The sequence below is a fragment of the Megalopta genalis genome, chromosome 8, assembly GCF_051020955.1.
Source record: "Megalopta genalis isolate 19385.01 chromosome 8, iyMegGena1_principal, whole genome shotgun sequence".
Lineage (NCBI taxonomy): Eukaryota > Metazoa > Arthropoda > Insecta > Hymenoptera > Halictidae > Megalopta > Megalopta genalis.
Genome location: NC_135020.1, coordinates 13,326,810 through 13,343,046, shown reverse-complemented (window position 1 = coordinate 13,343,046; position 16,237 = coordinate 13,326,810). Strand labels below are relative to the sequence as shown.

The 16,237-nt window shown below is 37.9% G+C and overlaps 1 protein-coding gene across 2 annotated transcripts in view; it reads right to left on the bottom strand.

Moving 5' to 3' along the window:
• Positions 1 to 16,237, bottom strand: part of HnRNP-K (Heterogeneous nuclear ribonucleoprotein K) — a 301,352-nt gene that overhangs the window by 221,486 nt on the left and 63,629 nt on the right. The window lies entirely within an intron of this gene.

The window sequence follows — 16,237 nt, the reverse complement described above, 5'->3', positions numbered from 1 at the left end:
AAGTGTTAACTTACGGACAACCTAAGTGTCTAAAGAATCTCGAAGCACTTCATTGTCGTGTCTCGCGATCGTTCCTGAAGCGGCAACTACGTTCGGAATACATTTTTTACTTAACTTAATCTGTTTATTGCTGTGTCGTAATAGAAAATCATGTAACGAGTAACCGTACGCGGTAGCGCGCGTGTGGTAACAAATACGGACACAGATTTACGCATTAATCACTTGCGTTAAGTTACGATATTGCGAACAATCTTGCGTCCGAATGTATCGGCATCGAATTTTTCATTCTTCGTTGAGAAATATTTGCGAATTTATCCTTTCGAAGCGTCGACCTTTTACGACAGAAAATACAGCGATTAAAGTGTGACCAAATGCGATCCACGAATGGACACAACCAAGCGATGATTTCATCTTTGAAATAATTTTATAAGATTCAGCGGACTTCGTTGATTCGGATTTCATGCTTCGAGAATTACCGATCCTGGACGGATTGCGAATTTTCCGCAATTATGAGAAAAATAAGCAAGTGGCATTTTTTACCATCTCAGGCATTTTTTATTAATTAAAGACATTTAAGCATGTCGATGTATCATTTTAATCTGATTTATTCAGCATAAACGGGGGCCAGATGCCCTTTCAATTCTTCTCCAAAAATTCAATATATTAATAACGATAACAATAATAGAATCACAATGAAAATGAAAATATTTTTAAAATGAAAATAAATAATTATTGGCAATCTGTTAGAATGACCGAAGAGAGACGTCGTGGTTCGTCATATGTTTTTCGCAGCTGGCGCAGAGAATGTTTCGCTAAAAAAATGCGCGGTTCGGTAAACGGATCGCGCGAAAGCGTTTCCCGTCGAACGAGTTAAAAATCGCCGGTTTTCTAACGGTAACATTTCGGTAAATATGCGCCGAATTGCAAAGCGCGGTTTCAGTTACCGTACAACTTCGAAGTTACTCGCCCCGCTGTTCCCGACGCTCATCAATATTAACGCGGAATATACTTATGCCCCGCGAATTTATTTATTGCCCGGAATTTGCGAATTCGCGGGAATTCTCGGCGGAGCGAGCATCGAAATATCCGCGCGCAGCGCGCGGCGCTTCTCTCTCTCTCCCTCTCTCTCGCTCTCCCTCTCTCACTCTCTTCTTCTCTCTCTCGCGCTCTCTCTCTCTCCCTCTCTCTCGCGCTCTCTCTCTCTCTCTCTCTCGCTCTCTCCGTCTCTCTCACTCTCTTCTTCTCTCTCTCGCTCTCTCGCGCTCTCGCGCTCTCTCTCTCTCCCTCTCTCTCGCTCTCTCTCTCTCTCGCAGCTCAAATTTACCCTCGGTGATTGAATTCCCAATTATAGAGGAACTGAGATTCCAATCACCGATAAGTGAGCCGGGGGTGATTCGATATCGCTATGAAAACAGACTACCCGCGATACAAATTTCAAAACGACGCCGGCCGCCGCGCGATTAGCCGGCGCTTCTCTTTTGACTCGCCGCGTTTCGCAGCGTTTCTTCCCGTTGAAGCGAAAAAATTCCGCAGCATTCGCGGCAATTTCGCTATGCAAAACACGATCTATGGCAAACATTATTCTCGGGCTGAGTGTAATAAACGGGCTCTGCGGAGTTTTATACGAAACGACAATCGACTGCGTTCGTCGCGAGATAAAGAAGCTACGCGGACATTAATTTCGCTTTCCGACGATTTCGCGGAGCTGGAAGCAGCGCGAAAGCGTTTTAAAATTCCTTAAATGCATTTACGGTATATCGCACTTGGTGCATTTCGACGTGAACGCGTGGTGTCTGTGGTTTGATAACAGGTAATTAAGTTAATCTTGTTCCGAATTGAATAGCTCTAATTGATAATGTGTTATTTAATTAACGCTAGAACTACCGATCTATGAACAGGTAATTCAGTTAATCTTGTTGCGAATTGAATAGCTTTAATTGGCGATGTGTTATTTTTCTTTTCTTAACGCTAGAAATACCGATCTCTAAACGCGATTAATGTATATATATATTGTTATGTATAAATGTTGTATAATATCGTGCATATTGCATGCATATGCATACTATCAAAATGACTGGTTTCTGTTTTTTTTTTACAGTTCCTAATATTATAGAAATATTTCTAGGAGAAATTTTTAGGTACAGAGATTTTTAGTTTTTAGGTATCTTTATCGCGCGCGCGAAGTATACATTATAATATAAAATCATAGGAAGTTTAAACAAATCCAAAATCATTGTTTTATAACAATGCCAAATTTATTTAAGCTTCCTATGATTTATATTATAATGTATACTTCCAGAAATATATTTGTATAATATCAGGAACTCTAAAAGGAACGGAAACCAATTACTTCGACTGTTTTGGCCGTTCCGGTGTTAAAAACGAGGACGCTCGACGCCACCGATTAGCTCAAACAATGCAAATTAAAAGAAAACATGTAAACCGAACGTTGCGCCGAGAGACAAGATACACTCTCGTGTGCCCAAGCACCGAAGAAATTTTCAAGCGACTCTTACTCTTATCTCTCTGGCTTTGAGAATGAAAAATGTCTGCCACATAGTACCTCGGGAACTTTCACATTCCACTGAACAGAGTACACGATTTTCTACTTGAATTTTCTCGAGGTATTGTTGCGTATCGCGTTTTGTTTCCTCCATTCTCGCGTTGTTTTCATTTCAAGGATGAGCTCTCATCTTAACTGTTCAAAAGCGACAACCATGTTCCAATTTTGCATTGTTCATTTCAATTTAACTATTTTCTTCATTCTCGCGTTGTTTTCATTTCAAGGATGAAATCATCTTAATTGTTCGAAAGTGACGATCATGTTCCAATTTTGCATTGTTCATTTCAATTTCATTATTTTCTTCATTCTCGCGTTGTTTTCATTTCAAGGATGAGCTCTCATCTTAACTGTTCAAAAGTGACAATCATGTTCCAATTTTGCATTGTTCATTTCAATTTAACTATTTTCTTCATTCTCGCGTTGTTTTCATTTCAAGGATGAAATCATCTTAATTGTTCGAAAGTGACGATCATGTTCCAATTTTGCATTGTTCATTTCAATTTCATTATTTTCTTCATTCTCGCGTTGTTTTCATTTCAAGGATGAGCTCTCATCTTAACTGTTCAAAAGTGACAATCATGTTCCAATTTTGCATTGTTCATTTCAATTTAACTATTTTCTTCATTCTCGCGTAGTTTTCATTTCAAGGATGAAATCATCTTAATTGTTCGAAAGTGACAACCATGTTCCAATTTTGCATTGTTCATTTCAATTTCATTATTTTCTTCATTCTCGCATCGTTATCATTTCAAGGATGAAATCATCTTAACTGCTCAAAAATGATAACCATGTTGGAATTTCGTTCAAGAAAAGAATAAACGGAATTTAGAGATCATTGTACGCAGGTTTCATACTTTGCATCGAATTCGATCTAAAATAAGCATAGAATATATATATTTTTTAAATAATCAGCATTAATAAAATGTCGAATATTCGAGCGTGAAAAGTGATTGAAAAAGCAGACGTTTTTACAAAAATTTTGACATTTGTAATTCAAATGGACGCCATTGTATCGCGCCTCCCTTACGTGGTTGATTTCATTCCACGCGATAACTGGGTTCGTTCAAATAGAAGCTCCTTTGGGATTTCCGGGTTCTGATAAATTGTTAACGAGAAATCCAGCACATGAACGAAATACAAAGGATCCTGGAATCCATTTTTCGAGGAAGAATAAATCATCGAAATTTCTCGAGCAAAATGACAATGGGAAAATCAACGATATCGTTGTTTCATTATCGTCGAACACGGCGTCTGAAATTTCCTTGATTTTTGAACCATCGTATCAAAATATTGAGCTGCATATGTAACATTCCATTGTTTCTAAAAATAACGAGAAATATCCGCTTCTTCATAATTACACGAACATCGACCGAATTTATTTAAACATTTCGTTATTTTCATTTCAACGTCTGCTCGAATTATTATATAAAATTCTTTTCACCCTTTCCCGGAAAAGAGTCTTTGCAGTTTTTACGATTTGAAACTGAAAGATATGAAGCCGGTCATTCTGTCCAGCAAAATTCACGATTACATAAAACATCCTTCAAGAAATGTTACTCACGTAATAGACGATAGACTGTTCAAGGATGTACGTGTACGTCAAACGAAAGAATAACGAAACCGGTCTCGTCGGCGGTCCGGAAAATGGTAATTTCTGGCCAAAAATCAATTTTTCGACGTTTATGTTAAACATATATGTTCTCCAGTTAAAAGTGGGAATCTATTGAAGCTTCAAGATTTTTTGGGCCAAATTTTAATTTCTGGCCAAAAATCAATTTTTCAACGTTTATGTTAAATATGAATGTTCTCCAGTTAAAAGTGGGAATCTATTGAAGCTTCAAGATTTTTTTAGCTCAAATTTTAATTTCTGGCCAAAAATCAATTCTTCAACGTTTATGTTAAATATGAATGTTCTCCAGTTTAAAAGTGGGAATCTATTGAAGCTTCAAGATCTTTTTAGGTCAAATTTTAATTTCTGGCCAAAAATCAATTTTTCAACGTTTATGTTAAATATGAATGTTCTCCAGTTAAAAGTGGGAATCTATTGAAGTTTCAAGATTTTTTGGGCCAAATTTTAATTTCTGGCCAAAAATCAATTCTTCAACGTTTATGTTAAATATGAATGTTCTCCAGTTTAAAAGTGGGAATCTATTGAAGCTTCAAGATTTTTTGGGCCAAATTTTAATTTCTGGCCAAAAATCAATTTTTCAACGTTTATGTTAAATATGAATGTTCTCCAGTTAAAAGTGGGAATCTATTGAAGCTTCAAGATTTTTTTAGCTCAAATTTTAATTTCTGGCCAAAAATCAATTTTTCAACGTTTATGTTAAATATGAATGTTCTCCAGTTTAAAATGGGAATCTATTGAAGCTTCAAGATCTTTTTAGGTTAAATTTTAATTTCTGGCCAAAAATCAATCTTTCAACGTTTATGTTAAATATGAACGTTCTTCAGTTTAAAGTGAAACTTTATTTAAGTTTCAAGATTTTTTTAGGCCAAATTTTAATTTCTGGTCAGAAATCAATTTTTAACGCTTATGTTAGATATGAATGTCCTCCAGTTTAAATTGAAAATCTATTTCAGCTTTAAGATTTTTTAGTTCTTGCTTAGCAACGTTAAAGAAAATTCTTCAAATGTAATCTGAAATAAATCATTTTGATTATTCCCCATAGAATATCGAATGCGAAGTGTGCAGTGCATTTGTACACGTGTCAACAACTACGTTCCAGTTATTTATACGTTGCATAACAATTTTTTAACTCATGAAGAGAACCCGCCAAGTTTTTATCAATTTGAACTCTGAGACAGCTTACAAAAAAAGTTGATTAAAAATGACAGACACCGGATTTCATTTATATGAAATCTCGCGGTATCGTTAACATGTACGCGTGGAAGTTTTAAGTGCAGTTTCCTGCTGCTTTTAATTCCGCGTGTATTTTTACGAGCATACGCGCGCGCGTACGCGATGATAATCCGTTGCGTTCGTTATCCTACAAACTTTAATATATCAAATTTCAGAAGCGATATTTTTACTACAATTAATTCGATATTTTTAACGTTAACCCTTTGTAGTCGAGTGGTAAATTTTTAACATTAACCCTTTGCACTCGAATTTAACCTCGTCTGAGGCGACGCTAAAAATTGCTATATCATTTTCAAAAGAATTCACATTATTAAATGTGTCTGCATCCGATAAATTATCAGAGAATAGAAGTCTTCTATAAGTGTTCGATTTCATATGTATCAAATCACAAAATAATCATACAAAATGGAAATACTGCAGATTGAAACAAATGTCTTCGTTACGGAATTAAAACCGGGTTAACCCTTTCAAGGATTAAAAGAGTTAACCCTTTGCACTCGATGCCAAACTGTAAATCTAAATTAATTTTTCTGACTTACGGTATTTCCATTTTATGCGACAAAGTGCATTTTATGCATATAAAATTCAGTCTTGTAACACATGCAACAATTAGACTTTTGAACACTTTCTATATCTAAACATTAATAATATAAAAATTATCTTGGAACGTGATGTAACAATTTTAGTGGTGCATCAGAGTCACCACTCGAGTGCAAAGGGTTAAAAATTGAAAATCAAGATTAAAACGATAATAATTAAATCAAGGTTAGGATGATATTGTTATATATATATATTAAAAATCAATTTCTAGATTCGGGAGTTAAGGAAAGCGAGCGAAAAGATTTAACCCTTTGCGCTCGAAGCCATTTTATCTGTAAATCTAAATGAATTTTTCTGACTTACGGTATTTCCATTTTATGCGACAAAGTGCATTTTATGCATATAAAATTCAGTCTTGTAACACATGCAACAATTAGACTTTTGAACACTTTCTATATCTAAACATTAATAATATAAAAATTATCTTGGAACGTGATGTAACAATGTTAGCGGTGCTTCAGAGTCACCACTCGACTGCAAAAGGTTAATTGCATTTTCGCAAAGGAAAAAGTTACTCAAAATGACCTCAGCTACCCCACATTTCCGCATTGCGAGACATTTTTGGGACACCCTGTTATATTTACACCGTCTATCACAGCTGATGCAGAGACGAATTTAATAACCAATTAACACGTTCCGTGCCACGTGTACCATCGATGGTACACGCTTGCATGTTTACTTAGTGAACTGAACAAATTGTTTACAAGAAATTTAGAACCGAAGAATCAATTTCCACCGCAAGAATGGGCGTTGACAAGTTTTTGTCACGTTGTTATGTGTACGAGAATTAATAATTGCACGTAATACATCAAGTTTTAGTAAAATATCAAAGTGTGAAGATTCGAGTAAAAAAAGCTCGGCACGGAACGTGTTAATTATACCACGACCCCTTGGACATTGCGACAACGCTGAAACAATCCTGGATACCAGAAACAATTTCGCCAGGTCACTGCGCAACGAAAAAAAATCTTCTACGAACGTATCAAAAACCCGACGTTTTACTCGCGCGCCGATCTAGCACCTATCCGCCGGTTTTCCGCGTAGGGTGGCCCCGCGCGCGGAGTTCGCGAGAAGTTCCGGTCGAGCGATCCGCTCGCGAAGACGGTCGAAGCACGGCGTGCTAGGTCGATGCACATTTCTGAGACCGCGGGGGAAACGATCGCGAGAAGAAATCGCGGAAGCGTGCCGCGAAGGGACAACAATGCGATGGAGCGGGAGAGACCAGAGGCTGATGACCGGAAAAAGGGTGAACGAACGGAAATCCCGAGCAACTTCGCGGAGAAAGGGAGAGTGGAGAAAGAGAGGCGTCGGAGAGCACGGAGGAGAAATAGCTGCTGCAAGAATGCCGCGCGCGCGCGAGCACGCGAATTCATCGCGGCTGTTTCGCTTCTGCCCGTGAAAACGTCAAGTGGGTGCGCGTCGCCCGGCGTGGTTTATACGAGAGGCCATCCCATTCTTTCCCCGAGAGAAAACAAATTTTCCTTATTTCATTCCGGTTTCTTTTATCTTCCTACGTGTTACACTACTGTCTCCCCCCTTCCCCCGGCCTGCCAGACTTTCTTACTCCGGAGTCAATCTAATAAGAGGATTACCGAATTTTCCCTCGCAGTGCTACGCAAAAACCCTGCTGCTCCCATTGTTTCGCAGTTTATTCTTTCGCGTGCCGAGGACGCATATATCCGTTCAGAGTGAATTACGCCCGTTGAATTATACAGAAGCGTCGGGAATCGGCGGATTCATCTTATGCATCATTTTCGGAACGTCTTCTTTCGGCCTCGAACTTCTTTTTCATTTTATTTCATTCGATCTTTTTTTTCGTTTTTACAGTAAAAACGGAGAAATCACGACTGGGCGCATTGTTTAAAGTATCATTTTGGATGTTATCTTATTTTACAGCTGTTCTCATGCCGCGACCCCTTCTGGAATAACAACTATGTATTGTATATTAATTATAGTATATTATTATACTTTTATATTGTATTGTATATTAATTATAGTATATTATTATACTTTTATATTTTATTGTATATTAATTATTGTATATTAAATATAGTATATTATACTACATTATTATATATATATATATATATATATATATATATATATATATATATAAATAATAACTAAATATTTACAATATTATTTCATTTTTTAATTATTTGAGATAATGACGGAGCCAGATTTAATGTTTGGAGACGATTCGCAGCATTTTGCTCTAAACAAATTATTGTGAAAATTTCATAAAAAGAAAGATTATTTGATCATTATTTCATGGGTGATTTATTTGTATAGAGAGCATCGCTTTGAACAAACTGATCCAAAGATTTCGTAAAATAGAAACTTTTTGTTCGTCGCTATTTTCAGTATTATTTCTCGCGACCAATTTAAAATAAAGAAATAATTTACTATTCGAAGTCACTTTGTCAGAAATATAGCGATATTATTTTTATTGTCCAATAAAATTCTGGAATACATTATTTCAAATAGTTATTTTTTTCCAGTTTGATTTCAAATAAAATTTCACCAGGTCTGTGACACCTAAATACTCTGTATTAATTTAAATAATACAACAATGCAATTTTAACGGGGGACTTTACATCGCGAAAATTGCAACTGCGAGAGGAACGTTTCTAACGGTGAAAGGTTATTTAATAGCTTCGACAAATCCAATTTGTTGCTACATAATTTCAAGTCTGCTGTATGTGTACAACCCGGTGCAACGTCGAACCTGGATCATCTAATCTACTCTTCGCTTAATATTTCCGATAAAATTAACGTTAAAGTGACGAACGAAACCTGGGATTTTCTGTCAATCGTCCGAGATTGCTACACATCAACCTGAACAAAGTTATGTATCGCAGAAAAAAAAAACTTTAACATCGAGTAGAAACGAACTAATAGAAGAAACGTTTGCTAAAACCTAGACGGAAACTTTCACTATTTTCTGTAGAATCTCGTATTATCATTCTTCTTGCATTCCTTTAAATAGAATTTAGGTTCATACGACGCGTGGTTCCATCACGAAATATGCAGCAAAATTCTCCCTAATTGACGCTCAGATTGTGCAAAAAAATGGCTCGTTTTTATGGTTACCGATTCTCAATAACCGTAAAAACGAGCCACTACTTTTTACGCGCGACGAGTATACTCGTCGTGACACAAAATACTGCCGCTTTTCCGTGACGAATATACTCGTCAAACACAACTGACTGGTTAAGGGAGATCCCTATTCTGAAGAGAAATCGCTACCTTTTACGCACGACGAGTATACTCGTCGCGACACAAAATATTGCCACTTCCTCGTGACGAGTATACTCGTCGATCATAGCTAACTGATTAAAGAAACTCCCAATCTTGAAGAGAGATCGCTACTTTTTACGCAGGACGAATATACTCGTCGTGACACGAAATACTGCCACTTCTCCATGACGAATATACTCGTCAAACACAACTAACTGGTTAAGGGAATTCCCTATCTTGAAGAAAGATCACTACTTTTTACGCACGACGAATATACTCGTCGCGACACAAAATACCGCCACTTCTCCATGACGAATATACTCGTCAAACACAACTGACTAGTTAAGGGAAATCCCTATTTTGCAGAGAAATCGCTACTTTTTACGCACGTCGAGTATACTCGTCGCGACACAAAATACCGCCACTTCCTCGTGACGAGTATACTCGTCGAACACAGCTAACTGGTTAAAGGAACTCGTGCCACAAAATACCGCCGCTTCTCCGTGACGAGTATACTCGTCAAACACATCCAACTGGTTAAAAAATCTCCCTATCTTAAAAAGAGATCGCTACTTTCTACGCGCGACGAGTATACTCGTCGAACAGACCTGACTGGTTAACGCAGTTGTGAAAGAAATCTCGATGAAAGAGGATAAGCCGACGGGAACCTATTTCCGGGCAGAGATGCGCGGTAAACGTCGGCAACCCGATGATTATCCTTGCTACACAAGTCAGGCCGCCGTCTTCGCCGAGTCAAGAACCTGTCGGAAGATCGAGGATCGCCGGGCCGATCGCGGCGAGGCAGCCGCTCGTAAAATTCATTCATGCCGGGCTCACAATGCGGCGCGTCCGCGTGCGCGCGGACAGTGGTTTTCGCACGGCGCGCGAACCTGCGGCCGGGCAGGAAGACGAACAGGTCCATTGTGTGCCTTGGACGGCGATGCAGCAGCCCGATTCCCGTCGCGGCCGCCCAGGCGTCGCGAGCCGGTTTCCGAGGCTGTGGAAAAAATCGCCGGCGGGGGCGGCGGCGGGGCACGGAATATCGGCGCGGAGAAGATACGATGCTCGCGGTTAGAGCCCGGTTCGTGGCTGGTCGAAGGAAAACCGACCGCGGCGATGTTTCTCACGGCCCCGGGGCATCCTTCAACCGCAGAGCCGAAGGATCGAGGCAGCTGGAGAAGGACGGAGGCGGCTCGCGCGCGCAGAGAGTTCGGAGAAACGAGCAACGACAACCGCCGGAGAAGCGAATAACCGGAGAAATAAACAAGAGATAGGAGTGTGGATAGAGATCATGGGATGAGAGCGAAGATAGAGAATGGAAATATACACGGTTTCGAAAAAGAAGGCAGAGGTGCCTGGAGATGAAGATGGAGAACGCGGGAGAATATCCTTCGATCGGCGAGTCCGGGGTTCGACGAGTCGGACGGAGATGGTGGGCGAAGTCGGATGGAGAGCAAGGAGGGAGATGTAGGAGAAGAGATGGAGCAAGGAAGAAAATAGGGTAAAGGTGCCCCTAATATAAGACTCGTATTTTTTAAATCATAATTTTCGATTAGAAACATTTTTATTGAAAGTAGACGCAAGCTAAAAAACTAAAATATGCAAACCAAGGGAGAACAGATAGGAGAAGAGATGGAGCAAGAGAGAAAATAGGACAAAGGTGTCTAATATAAGATCATAATTTTGGATTAGAAACATTTTTATTGAAAGTAGACACAAGGTAAAAAAACTAGAATATTCAGACCAAGGAGGAAAAGGTAGGAGAAAAGATAGAGTAAGAAAGAAAATAGGGTAAAGGCGCCTAATATCAGAACCCGACTTTTTTAAATCATAATTTTCGATTCAAGACATTTTTATTGAAAGTAGACGCAAGCTAAAAAACTAGAATATTCAGACCAAGGTGGAAAAGGTAGGAGAAGAGATGGAACAACAGAAAATAGGATAAAGGTGCCTAATATTAGACCCATCTTTTTTAAATCATAATTTTCGATTAGTAACATTTTTATTGAAAGTAAACACAGGCTATAAAAAAACTAGAATATTCAGACCAAGGAGGAAAAGGGAGGAAAAGGTAGGAAAAGAGATGGAACAAGACAGAAAATAGGGTAAAAGTGCCTAATATCAGACCCATCTTTTTTAAATCATAATTTTAGATTAGTAACATTTTTATTGAAAGTAAACACAGGCTATAAAAAACTAGAATATTCAGACCAAGGAGGAAAAGGGAGGAAAAGGTAGGAAAAGAGATGGAACAAGACAGAAAATAGGGTAAAAGTGCCTAATATCAGACCTATCTCTTTTAAACCATAATTTTCGATTAGTAACATTTTTATTGAAAGTAAACACAGGCTATAAAAAACTAGAATATTCAGACCAAGGAGGAAAAGGTAGGAAAAGAGATGGAACAAGACAGAAAATAGGGTAAAAGTGCCTAATATCAGACCCATCTTTTTTAAATCATAATTTTCGATTAGTAACATTTTTATCGAAAGTAGACGAAGGCTAAAAAACTAGAATATTCAGACCAAGGAGGAAAAGGTAGGAAAAGAGATGGAACAAGACAGAAAATAGGGTAAAAGTGCCTAATATCAGACCCATCTTTTTTAAATCATAATTTTCGATTAGTAACATTTTTATCGAAAGTAGACGAAGGCTAAAAAACTAAAATATGCATTCTTTTACAATCTACAGCAAATTCTCCCTAATTTACCTTCAGCTTGTAAACAAAAATGGACAATTTGGAAGAGGAGATACAATTATAATTGTTGATAATCGACAACTATAAAAATGAGCCGCGAATTGTTCATATTTGTTCACAAACTGAAGGAAAATTGGGGAGAATTTACTGTACTAAAAATTATAGGAAATAACGAACAATTAAATATAGCGAAAATTCACATTTTCCTACGTCCTTCGACCAAAAACTGTGAGAAATCGAGTGATTTTAACTTCTTTCAATAACCATAGCCGGATTCTGCGCTGACCGATTTTAATAAAATTGACAATACGCGTATAAATTCTCAAGATCCACAAAACATATTGTTCAAATTTTCGTTACAGACTCCGATAAAAAGAAAAACTTAAACAAAAACATGAAACTCTGTACAATTTTCTTTTTTAAATAATTCGAAGTAATTTCAAGTAACATCAAAATCCCTCCAACATCTCCAAAAAAAAATAAAAAAAAATTCAACTGATTTCGTACGATTCGAAAAAGATTACACATTCTATTTGAATAGGTGCCAGACTATCGATGCGAGTCGCCGTAGGTGAAAATATTTGCGCGTTAACACGTTCCGTGCCGAGCTTTTTTTACTCGAATCTTCACACTTTGATATTTTACTAAAACTTGATGTATTACGTGCAATTATTAATTCTCGTACACATAACATAACAAAAACTTATCAACGCCCATTCTTGCGGTGGAAATTGATTCTTCGGTTCTAAATTTCTTGTAAACAATTTGTTCAGTTCACTAAGTAAACATGCAAGCGTGTACCATCGATGGTACACGTGGCACGGGACGTGTTAATTGGTTATTAAATTCGTCTCTGCATCAGCTGTGATAGACGGTGTAAATATAACAGGGTGTCCCAAAAATGTCTCGCAATGCGGAAATGTGAGGTAGCTGAGGTCATTTTGAGTAACTTTTTCCTTTGCGAAAATGCAATTAACCTTTTGCAGTCGAGTGGTGACTCTGAAGCACCACTAACATTGTTACATCACGTTCCAAGATAATTTTTATATTATTAATGTTTAGATATAGAAAGTGTTTAAAAGTCTAATTGTTGCATGTGTTACAAGACTGAATTTTATATGCATAAAATGCACTTTGTCGCATAAAATGGAGACACCTCGCAGGCACACCGCGCGCGTTTCGAAACTGTGCACAGGGAGGAATCAGTCCGAGGATCGTCGACAGAAAGTAGAAGGAGGAGTAATCGAGTGATTTCGCCGGCCCGAGTGGAAATCGTAGGATCCCGAAACAAGCGTAATGACGCGGCGGGGGAGCCAAGGCGCTTCGTCAGAGAAATATACGCCGCGTTGTTTATTACTCATCGCGGGAACCGGTATTGGCGTGCCCATTCTGCGCGTCGCCGGCGCGCTATATATTTCGGTGGCGCGGATTTATCGCGGTTATTGCGTGCCGGAATGCCTTATCGCGGCCGCGCGACACAGAAAGGGGACGCCTGATACCGCGCGTAGACGCCTAATCTCTTTCGCGTTTATAACCCAGACGAGCCTATCTTCGAGAAAAATAATATTCCCGAGCATTCCGCGCCGATCCGAATTCCAAGCCACTCGCGAGCGGGCCGCCTTCGGAAAATATTAGGGTGTCCCATAAGTTCTTTCCGCGCCGCGCTATTAACCCCTTAATGCACAATTTAAAAAAAAAACCGACCAAAAAAGATCGATTTTTTTTATCTAAGAAAATATACATATTTGGACCTTAATTTCAATAAATATGTAAAAGAAATGCAAAAATTACTAAAAATTCAATAAAAATAGTGGATAAATAATTATCGTGAATATTGAATCGCATTGCAGATCGAATTTTGTACCCATCGTACTGTTTTTCAATTACCAGTTACTATTTTGAAGGGGAAGGAGGAGACGAAAAAAAAACTGAAAAATATTTAATTTTACCTAAATTTGTAATAATATAATAATAATATTTATTAGCAGCGGTCGTCCAACAACGACGGATGCGGACCTTGTCAAAGATATGCTCGCTGAAAATCCGCGATATAGTGTGCGCGAGATAGCGGATGCCACTAACATACCCAGGAAAACGGTACATAAGCATTTAATCAAGATGGGACATGTGAATCGATTCGAAGTTCCACACCGTCAAATTTCCATCACGACAACGCAAAACCGCATGTTGCGTTGGTCGTAAGACAAAAATTGTTGCAGTTTGATTGAGACGTTCTACCTCGTACTCCCCAGACATTGCTCCATCCGATTATTACTTGTCCTTCTCGTTAAAAAATTCTCCCCGTGAAAAACGGTTTAAATTCGTAAGCGAAATAAAAACGCACCTTGATCAATATTTTGCAAATAAGCCTCAACAATCTTGGAAAGACAGCATAATGAGGCTTCCTGAAAGATGGAAGAAGGTAATAGAGCAGAACGGTTCATATATAACTCGATAAATCAACTTTAAACAACAAATATCGTGCAATCGTTTCGCATCAGAGAAAAGGAAAGAACTTACGGGACACCCTAATATTTCGGCCCGTTCCGTCGACACTTGCCGGACATTATCGGGGAACGGAAACAGTCGGTCGTTAAGCGAATTGCCATCGGTCAAGGTGCGTGGTCGATTAACTTGGAACGCAATTGAGTCACAGAAAGATTGTTTACGTGGAAATCGCATGATTGCGAGGATTAAAAATGTCCAGAGATGAAATGAATTTTCAGAACGATAGTCTACGTTATCGAGAAGATCTTGGTTAGATCGTTTTTAGTGCCGAACGATGATGTATCGTTGCCTATGCGATGGCGCCCGATGACAGTAATTATCGATGATTGCTCGGATTGCGCACAAAAATGGACAATTTGGGAAGAGGAGATACGATTATTCGGCTCGTTTTTATAGTTACGAATTATCAACAATTATAAAAGCGAGCCGCAAGGCTCGAATAATCGTATTTTCTCTTGCCGAATCTAAAAATTAGGGAGAAATTATTGTATTCAGGATGCATTAGTGTATGCATTAGCAAGCATCGATGCTAAATAAATTATTTGTGCGAATAATAGTAAGTAAATATTACACATCCTCAATAGCCAGGTAATACTAGATATAAATATTTATAATAATAATAAATATCTTTTGCAGTAACGTTATTCTAGCTTCATCGATTCACTTGTTTTGCAGCAGATCCTTCTGACACTCGCCGCGCATCATGCTATTATACTTCAGTTTTGTGGTCCGATATTATTTATTTTGTTACAAATAATTAAAAGTGGAATATCTATACTTCATACTAAGTGATCTGCACAAAGCTATGATCCAAACGATGATTTTTCTTAGGTGCAAATATTGTTTCTAAGAAAGAGAATTGATTTTTTCTCTTTTTCACACTGTTTTATATTTATGTTATTCGTATGATTTTCTACAAACACCTAAATACAATTCACATTACTTTATTCTTCCATTATTTCGTAATATGCTTGTTCTTGAATTTTGTAAATATCATTCTTGCTTTGCTTTTTATGAGCTTTTCCCCAAAATCTTAGAAAAATTCGACGAGCTGGTTCGGTATTTTTTACAAAGGTGCGATACTTTCGGTCGGCACTAAAAGGGTTAACCCCTTGCTGTACTTTGACGAGTCCGACTCGTCGTGAAAATTTCTAGTAATTACTTATTGAGTGTAAATGTTATTCTCTCTTTTAAAATTGGAATAAAATTCTAATCTCTTTTTATGAATATTTAAGCATTCAAGTAAATTTGGGCACACAGTAAGCATCAATTTTCTTTCCTTTCTATGAAATGATTGCAATCGAAAAATTTCTAATCACAGTAACTACGAAGAAAATGGTATGTCAAGGGGTTAAAGTACAGTCGACCATTTCATTTTTAATGAGATTCTGGTTCCAAATATTCAACAACGTTCTTCTTGAGATCTTGCGAATTGATGAAAGATTTAAATCGTTAAGTTGCAATATTTGGCTCTGAAATATCTGGCAAGACTAACCATTTTTTGCCACACGTGTTCCAGTATATTCTTCTTGAGAATCGCAAACTGATTCGATTGGCGTATTCAAAATAATATGATTTCGTCCAAATAAAAGAAGAAAAAAAATGCAAAGTTGATCTTCATTTACTCTCTACGCGTCCACTTGCAGAAAAATGAATCACGTCATCCTCTGTGGTCCCGTCGTAACCATTCAATAACCACTTCAGTGGGAATCATTTTTTACATATTGTGCAATGAACGAGTTATTCTCATTCATATATTAACGCT